General features: G+C 42.3%; 1 long non-coding RNA gene across 20 annotated transcripts in view; it reads left to right on the top strand.

The window, feature by feature from the left end:
• Window positions 1–747: 747 nt before the first annotated feature.
• The window catches only part of LOC147023245 (uncharacterized), a 232480-nt gene continuing 223215 nt past the window's right edge, over window positions 748–10012 (top strand). For 18 of the 20 annotated variants that reach the window (XR_015060093.1, XR_015060088.1, XR_015060101.1 and 15 more), the window contains exon 1: window positions 748–822. This is a non-coding gene — a long non-coding RNA (uncharacterized LOC147023245). The other 2 variants (XR_015060089.1, XR_015060090.1) reach the window with 2 other exon arrangements.

Below are 10012 nucleotides of genomic sequence, written 5' to 3'. Positions count from 1 at the left end.
CGATGGGCTAGAATCTGGACGAATCTGGAGTCACTTTGAAGCACCACAAAACCTGATATGATGATGGTGGTTGCTTTTTGCATTTGAAGACCGTTCACATGAAACATGTGAACCAGCAGTCAGTTTTGTTTACAGCACAGTAATTGAATCCCAGACAGTAAACACAGTTTATGGAATAACAAGCAGTGCAATCTGGTGGCAAAGAACCTTCAAGAAGACCAGATCACTTGCTCCATGCAGTTCAAGGGGAAATATGTAATTTAATCAAAGTGCCGGTGATAACTTGCCGACTCTTCTCGAAGGATCTTTGACGTTCACTGACGAACGTCAGCAGACGAGACACCCAGCTTAATATCCATCCGAGGGAAGACATACACATTGGTGGATGCATCGCCCTGCCTCCGAAACAGACAGTTTACATCTGAGTCAACATTCGAAAAATTAGGGCACAGTGACCTCGTTTTTTAAATCCTCATTTTACCTGTGCTGTCGTTGTTGGCACTGATCAATTTACCTGGAAGTGTGTGTATCTTGCTAATTCAAAAGATCCCACTCCACGTTTACTTCTTCATCCTCCAGGCTACCAATGCCTTATCTGCGACTGACGATTGCGTGAATTTTTTTTTTAATTTAATGATTAAATATTGTTTACACTCGGAAATTAAAAGAACCTCGCAGAGCACGGTGAAACAACAGCCAATAGCAACAGGCGTTACGACTTGCGCCGATCTCCGTGAAGCACGTGACCAATGAACAACCAATGACCGCGCGTGTTCCTGCGAAAGCATCCTGGCGTGGCAAACACGAAAGTGAGGCGAGCCGGTGAGTTGCTATGGTTTCTCTCAGAGCGCAGATTAATTTTTCTCTCATGCAGGTGAGCAAATGTGCACGGCGTTTGCATTCTGGGGCAGCTGATGAGACTCACGTGAAGCTAATTACAAGGGATAGGCGCACCTGCTTCATGCTCCGTCGTAACGATGTTGTGAAAGCTTTGCTCGCTTCGTTTTCAGGGTAGCGGGGAAACCTGAGGTATTTTTGAAACAATTATTCGTCATTTGTTGTGGAAATTAATAACGAGCACAGCATCTTGTTTTGAGTAAACCTCTAAGTAATCGTTTTAAACGCGCGCACGTTCGTCGTTTCCCAGTGTTTATATATATTTTAGTTTTTTTTTCGTGCTCGTCGTCGTCGTCAAAGTAAAATTTACCGTCTATCGATCGCTTCCACAGTTCCTTGTCCTGTTCCCGCTACTAATGTCCAACACGTCCCACAAAACTGATGCATTTAGGATCAGATAAGGAAGATAAATTGATGAAGGTTTAAATACGTCAACTTTTAATCCCACGTGTACACATCTTTAATGATGAACGAGCACGGAAGTTAATCTTTCAAGTATGGTAAAATAACACTGGGCAACAACAAAAATAACTTTTCGTCTGCAACTGAGGGAAATGCAGGTGTTCTTGACTAAACCTTGGCCACTGATTTCAAATCTGTAATCTGAATTTAACCAGCACGTCAGGTTTTCAAAATATGTATATGTATTCATCATACCCAGATAACAATGATTGATCTCCGTGTATAATGTGTAGTATACAAACCAGGAACATAAAAAAAGATTGCAGAAAAAGAAGTGAACCAGCCAGGAGGCGACGATGGTTCGCGGGAATTATTGAACAATGCCAAGATAGGTACAATTGAGTTGGTGGAAGCTTTTGAGGAAGCCCTACCGTAAAAACCTCTCTTCCGTTAAAATTGATCAGATCGGATTTGTTATATGTTCTACTTATGGACATTACGCACAGCTTCTAGGAAATGAAATCGCGAACAAAAAAATCTAGAATAAAAATAAACAAGTGGTGCCAGGCACAACAAATCCCACCCATTTTAGGCATAAAGTTATTTTGGGGATCAAATTTAAATTTGATACATCCTTAACCTGAATGTTGATTCTAAGGACTAGAATATGGAATATTTTAGTCTTAGTTTGAAGTCAATTAAACCCTTTTTGACCAAGTTATGACCGTAAAATGATTTTGACCTGTCAAGGCCACGTAAGGTCAAAGGTCATGGTGTCAAATGAAAGCCAATAAAGGATTTCATATATGTCTTCCATAGTAAACACGCATATTCCAAACCTTTTTTGATTTATAATGGAAAATTTGTAGTTTTTACCGATGACCATGACCCTCAAAACTTCGGACCCTACCGGTCTTCACAAATATGCATTTTTAGGTCATCTCTACCGAGATGACCTAATAAAGCCGGACCAAATGTCCGTCAATTTTTATTTCCGATCTTGATGAAACTTAGTATGTGGGTAGAGGTCGATGAGTGTTACACAACGATATAACTTTTGCCCGGGTTCAAGGTCAGGGTCAAGGTCACGAGGTCACGTCAGTTATAAAAATCCCCATTTTCAAAACCTATCTAGTCTGCCATTCTATAAGATATTCAGCAACTGTTTATTGATTATGATAGTAAAAAATATTATCTTGTATCTAACTGGACAGATTTTTGAATTTCCGTCCCGTTTGGCCGCCACGTAACCTGGAAGATGGTCAAAATCACCTCCCGGTACAAAGAAAACTTTTTACTTCCGATCTTGATGAAATTTGGTATGTGGGTAGAGGTCGATGAATGATACCCAACGACATATTTTTTTCCCAGATTCGAGGTCAGGGTCAAGGTCACGAGGTCACGAAAGTTGTGAATGTCGCCATTTTCATAACCTATCTAGTCTGTCATTTTAGTAGATATCTGGCAACGGTTCATCGATTATGATAGTAAAAAACATTATAGAGATGACCGTCACCCCCACATGGGGGTAATTTTTCACTATAGGAATGGGTAGGATTATAAGTGACAAATAGAATAAGGTTCACTATAAACTTAGTTTGAAGTAAATCAGATAATTTTTGACGAAGTTATGAGCGAAAAACGATTTTGATCTTTTTGTGACCTTGACCATGACCTTTGATCCAATTTGACCCAAAAGTTAATGGGGTCGTCCAAGGTTCATTGCCCACCTGTGGATTAAATTTGATAGTGTTTGCTAAGGCCGTTTTGCAGTAAAGTTGCTAGCAGACAGACAGACAAACAAACCGGACGATTATAATATCCCGCTCCCTCCCTCTGGGGAGCGGGATAATAAAAAAATTCAAGTGGGCATGAATCCGTCCACAAGGGGCGTGGGACGCCCCTCATACAAAAGGACACAACTAGACCATGATATCTAGCTTGTGTCCAAGTTTCATCAAGATCGCATCAAACGTCACGGAGCGATGCTCTGGAGAGAGTCACAGACAGACACACAGACACAACGAAAATAGTGGTCAGTGCTGGTGCCCGCGAACCAATAAAACACAAGAACATGGTAATCTTAAGAATGGTGTAAACTTGATGGGGAAATCTGCCCCGTTGCGAGTGATTCAGAAACAACACTTTAAGTTTACACTCTTCCTTTCAATATAGTCAACGTAGGCACTGTTCAGAAGTGTGAGAGACACTTGCTCTTGCTCTTGTGTATGGACTTGGTCTCCCGTTGTAGGAACCAGTAGTAATCACCCATCATGTATTGGTTGAACCGGCCTTGATACCTCGTTTCCATGACCGAAATGTCTTGGTGGAACCTTCCGCCATGCTCATCGCTTCCCTCACCCAGATTAGGTGGGAACAAATCAAGATGAGAATGCAAGAAGTGAATTTTAAGAGACGTCCTGCAGCCCAATCTCTGATGGGTCTTTAGCATGTTGTCCACTAATTCCACAAAATGTTCAGCTCTATGGTTCCCAAGAATGTTCTGCACAACTAACACAAATGCTTCCCATGCTGCACACTCAAGTGGGTTCAGTTTATTTTTCAACTCGGGATCACACATCAGTTCTCGGATCTTGGTCTCAACGAAAATGCCTGCTTTGAGTTTAGCATCAGTTTTCTCTGCACCAAACTTCTCTCTCAGATATTGGAAGCCATTACCGTCGTGATCCAATGCCTTTACAAAATTTTTCAGAAGGCTTAGGGTTAGTTAAAAATTGTCATGCCGTGTGGAAAATTGTATTTAAAAATTCATAGCTTGGTCAGTTTTCATCCATTTTTAATAATTTAAAGTGCATTCTATGGCTCTTTTTAGGAGAAATGATATTTGACAACAGTGGTATTGCTATAATTGAAACCAAAAATACAAAAAAAAAACTAATTTATGATCACTCCATATCACCCACCAGGGCAAGCTCCTGTAATTTGACCACATGTATAACTCAAAATCCTGACGTGCTGAGAAAATTCTGGCCAGATTCAGAATCGGCGTACTCGATTTACTCTCAAACATATGTTTCCACCCCAGCAGCAAAATCTTTTTTGTCCAGTGTTATCCGAATAAAATCTGTGAAAGGGGACCTCCTTTTAATAAAGCCGTGGACCGGATTGGTGATGGGAAGCGGTGTTTGTGAGTGGGAGGGTGTCTGGTTTGGAGTGGTGCGAGTACTTCAGGGATCAGGACTGGGATCATTATTATTCATCATTTACATCAATGATTTGGATTTGCAGGGTGAAGAGTAGGCTTTCCAAATTTGCATTTGAAACTAAGCTTGGAGGTAAAGGTGGGGAGCAGAGAGAGGGTGATCAGATTCAGGAAAATTTCGACTTTAATAGATTGGGCAAGAGATTGGCAGGCATAGTTTAACAAACAAATGTGAGGTGCTGGGGATGGGTAAGAATAATTATAATTGGGATTATATGATGCAAGGGGCAATCTTGGAGTGTGTCACACAGGAGAAGGATCTGGGGGTGGTAAAAGATAAAAGGGAGGGAGGGGGAGGTGGTCAGCAGACAGCCCGGTGCCAGGTAACTAGAGGTAATGCAAACAGGGTTTTAGTTTGTTGTAGGAGGATAAATTAAAAGAGGAAGTGTTAACAATGTATAGGAATTTAGTGAGGCCTCATCTATAATATTGTGTGCAGCTTTGGTCAACACAACTCAGGAAGGACATTGCTCTGCCATAGAGAGGGTGCAGCGTCATGCACCTTGATTTGATGACAGGAATAGCGAGACGAATCTACGAGGAGCCGCAAAAGAGACAGGACTTCATTCATTATACAGGAAGTGATTATGAGGGGACCTGATAGAGATGTTTGGGAGAATGTAGATTGTAGAGCATAGACAAAATATGTGAAGAAGAGTTTATCTGCAGAATTGACAGTTGTACAGGCATTTTAGCAGAAATATTTGGTCAACCTCACACAAATTGCAACAAAAGCAAACTCAACAGATTTTGATTCCTGGATATGTCCTCAGTGACAGAAAAAAGTCCTAAGGGATCCTCCGGGGGGAAAGTCCTGAAATCTTGGAAATCCAATATGGCCGCCACCCGGCTTCGGGGAAAATGAGAAAATTGTAAAGATTGATATTTTAATATGTAAATAGATGTTTTTCTGCGTTCTAATTGTTTCTAGTTATGGTCAGTATATTGAAATACAAGAATAATTATAAAAAACATGAAATGTATTGAGGGTAAAATAAAAAATTATAGCTTTTTTGTGCAAAAATGTCAATGTTTTTTCCCTAAAAAATATTTTGACTTGAGAAAGTTTGTTCATCTAAGAACATATGTATCCCCAGGCATACATACTATATATCTCCAGATACAGGGACATTAGTACTATCCTCTGGCGAAAGAATTAACACACAATATTAATTTGTTAGCACATGCAACATTGACAGCACATGCATATACTCGACCCTGATGTTTGTCAGTGAACATGCACGATGCCACGGTGTCAATCTAGTAATCACCTTTGATCAGCCCCTCTGGTGGAAGGCCCTCATGATCATCAACTCGGAGCCGATGGGAAGTGATTTGAAAGGGATTGTCCTACGCTTGGGTGGCTTCCATGCAGAGATGAGTTTCCTCGGATGTATTGGACACCCCATGGTGTCATCCGGGCTTCAAAAACTGATGGAGTTGATATATGCCCCCAATGCAGTGATTCATATGTTTAGTGGCAAGGCCATTGCCCGTGCAGTTCACGCACACCTAATTGTTGATGCAGCCCTCATTGCCTTGCTGTTGACAAATGTGCTCAATGCGCCTCTACCATGCCTACCTGAAACATCAGACGGCAATGGGAATGAAGATCTGGACTTAGCCGAAGCAGCTGCAAGGCCGCTACATGACCAGCATACAGATCTAAGCAATAATCCAGACTTCAACAAAGCTTGTACCCTCTATGAGAAGCTGATGGCTGGGACACTGTCTGTGGAATAAGTATGCAAGTCTGACATCTTGAAATGAATCAAAGACCACCTTCAGAAGCATGCCGAGTCTGCAAAGATATCTTCTAGAACTTCAGTGCTCTGGCTGCAGTATATGGATATGCTAGACATTCTACGCAAATACATCGAGGCAGAGTGCACTGGGAACTGGTCACTACATCTAAAGGCCATCCAGGAAATGCTGCCTTACCTGGCGGCCTCGGGCCACAACCTGTATGCCAAATCTGCGAGGGTGTATCTGCAGCAGATGTCCAGCCTCAAAACTCAACATCCCAAAGTCCAACCATGTTTTGATGAGGGGTTCCATGTGGTTCGACGAAGTGATCGCCTGTGGGCATGTCTTTCATCTGACCTGATCATCGAACAAGTTCTGATGAGAAGTTTGAAGACCAGCGGGGGGCTCACACGAAGGCGAAGAATGACAGAGCAACAACGGCTGGTATGGCTACTATCAATGTCTGCCTGTGCAGAAATAAACCAGGCAATGCAGGAGCTCACAGGTGTGAACTACAACACTGGAGAGCAGAAGAAGGACATGACCAAGGCAAGACAATCTCGTGATGGAAGGACACACTATCAGCTCTTCGGTATTTACAGGAATGGAATCCGTTCAGTAGTGATTCACGTCTGAGGAACATTGCCACTGGAGTTCATGCACACCCCACCGTCGACGTCGATACAGCACATGCTGTAGGAGCCAAAATATTGAAATCTATGGATGGGAAAACACCTGCCAATTACACATCTAAGAGGAAAGACCAAGTTGCCACCCTCGGCATGAAGTCATCTGTCAAGATTGATGGAGAGCAAGTCCAGGTTGACCCACAACTCCTCTTCCAGAGACTGATCACTTGCACAGACAGCAGAAGAACTGGAGTCGGCCTTCAAATATGAACTGTGCAGCTATCCACCAGCCCTCTTTGATTCCTCTCTTCAGCTCCGAGAAGCACACAAGCCAGTCTTTGCTGATGCCATCTGGGATCTTCTTGGATCAGATGTCCCAGCCAATATCCCCAATGATGGGCAACGGTATGTTTTGTATGGCGGGGCACTTGTTCAACGCATTCCATGGTCTCGTAGATCTACATACAGAGACATATGCCACCAGTACACTGATTATGTAACGAAGAAGTACGGAGATGCCATAGTCGTGTTTGATGGTTATGAGAGTACCAACACGAAGGACATGACACACCAGAGACGGTCTAAAGGGAATGCTTGCACTGCTGTGACATTTACAGCTGACATGTGTCTCACAATGAAGAAGGAACAGTTTCTTGCCAATAGGCAGAATAAACAGCGATTCATTTTTATGTTGAGTGAAGAGCTTGAGAAGAACTGTGAGACACACCATGCCTCAGGGGATGCTGATCTGATTGTACTGAAGGCTGTGCAGTCTGCTACTATCACCAACACTGTGTTAGTTGGTGATGACACAGACCTCCTCCTCCTCCTATGCTACCATGCAAGCTTAGAATCCCATGACCTCTTCTTTTGTCCCGAGCCAAAGAAGAACACGAAGAAGCCTCACATCTGGAACATCAAGGCGACAAAGAAAATTATTGGTACAGACATATGCAAGCACATACTGTTTCTACATGCAGTTCTTGGGTGCGACACGACATCTCGTCTTCATGGGATTGGAAAGGGAGCTTCTCTCAAAAAGTTCAAAGCAAACAACACATTCCATGAGCAGGCCAAGGTTTTTGATATGTATCCAGCTTCCGTATGTGATGTGGCAGATGCAGGAGAAAAAACATTGGTGATAATCGACAACAGAAAGTGAACTGACACCCTGGACACCCTCTGGTATCAGCGGTACTGGGACAAGGTGGCTTCGAGCTCCTCTCACTTGCAACCACAGACGTTACCACCAACATCAGAAGCAGCAAAGTATCACAGCCTGCGTGTGTATCTGCAAGTCCAAGAATGGAATGGATGTGCAGATGAACTTCTTCTGACAGACAATATCGCCGGCCCCGACGGACGTAGAAGTGTGACGAGGGTTTTGTACCACTTCAGATATCAATAGCTCCAGCTCCTGAAAAGATGTTACGTGTCATTAGGTGCAACTGCCAGGCTGAATGTCGCACCATGAGATGCACATGCAAGAAGCACAACATTGAGTGCACTCCAGCTTGTGGAAACTGCAGGGGCTCTGGCTGCACAAACACTCCATGTGACAATGATGAGGATGGTGATGACATTGTCGAGTTCTAACTTTAATTCGCTTGATTTTTCTCAACATGTACAGTAAGTTTATAATGGATGTAGTTTCTGAGTTTAATGCGAATTTTCAATTTCATTTCGAAACCTTCGTCAAGCAGATGTGATTGCCCCGAGTGAAATTGTGAATTTTGTCATGTTTCAGTGATTTACATAATTATATTGTATTGCCATAGACTTGATTTCATCTTGTGTCTTTTTTCTTTTTTTCTTTCCTGTGTTCAACGTTTCTTTTTTTTTTTGTCCAGGAGCCAAAATCAGTATCAGGTAAATATTTTTTTTCGGGACAAAAAATTGACATTTTTGGACAAAAAAGCGATCATTTTTTATTTTACCCTCAATACATTTCACTTTTTTTATAATTATTTTTGTATATCAATATACTGACCATAAGTAGAAACAATTAGAATGCAGAAAAATATATATTTACATATTAAAATATAAATCTTTACAATTTTCTCATTTTCCCCGAAGCCGGGTGGTGGCCATATTGGATTTCCATTATTTCTGGACTTCCTCCCCCCCCCCCCCCGGAGGATCCCTTAGGACTTTTTTTTCTGTCACTGAGGACATATCCAGGAATCAAAATCTGTTGAGTTTGCTTTTGTTGCAATTTGTGTGAGGTCATCTGACATTTTGCCTGTACAGTGATAGGACCAGGAGCCACATGTTGAGGGTAAAGAAGAGGAGAGTGAAGGGGACATTCAAGCAAGGTTCTTTCATTCAGAGTAGTTAATGCATGATATGCACTTCTCATTTCCAATGACACGCCCCTGACATTTTTCAATTTATGTTGTGATGGTGCTTTTTATAAAGTTCATATCAGGAATACCAATTCAAATCACACAATATTTGATTCATAAATGTCATCTTTATTATCCGTATATATATATATATATATATATATATATATATATATATATATATATATATATATATATATATATATATATATATATTGTTACGAATTTTGGTCCGCCCGGCGTGCGATCGTCCAAGTAACTCAAATCGCGACGCGTCGCCCACCGGAACGGACAATTCAGTCGTGACCCACCTTGGAACTCTCGCCAGGAGCTAGTCACGGGTGGGTCTTTCGACCCCACCACAATCGTGCCAATCGGCCACCCGCGCAGGATAGGGTTGTTCGCCAAACTCGACCTACCTAAGTACCTGCGTGGGTAGTTAACCGGGCGATCGTACCTCGCCGCTAGCCGGCCTAGGACACGAACCGCTTAAGCGGTCTGTTCCGTGCTTCATTGATAACCGAGCGTTGTTATCGCCGGCCCTGACGGACGTGATTATTTACCGGGTGCTTACACCCTTCTACCAATTCCTTCCGTGATGCAAGATGGAACTTTCAAACAAAGGAAAGGACACAACGAAACGGGAAACAGTTCGACAAGTACATTTATTCCACACTCCTCAGACAAGGCAAGCACATATTCACAGCCATACAGTAGGAATGCACATCTAACAGTCAAAGCAATCAAAGCAAGAATTACAACCGACTACA

This window comes from Eptatretus burgeri, chromosome 7, assembly GCF_056783735.1.
Source record: "Eptatretus burgeri isolate ZD-2024b chromosome 7, Ebu_testis_v1, whole genome shotgun sequence".
NCBI lineage: Eukaryota > Metazoa > Chordata > Myxini > Myxiniformes > Myxinidae > Eptatretus > Eptatretus burgeri.
This window is presented reverse-complemented; position numbering and strand designations above follow the sequence as displayed.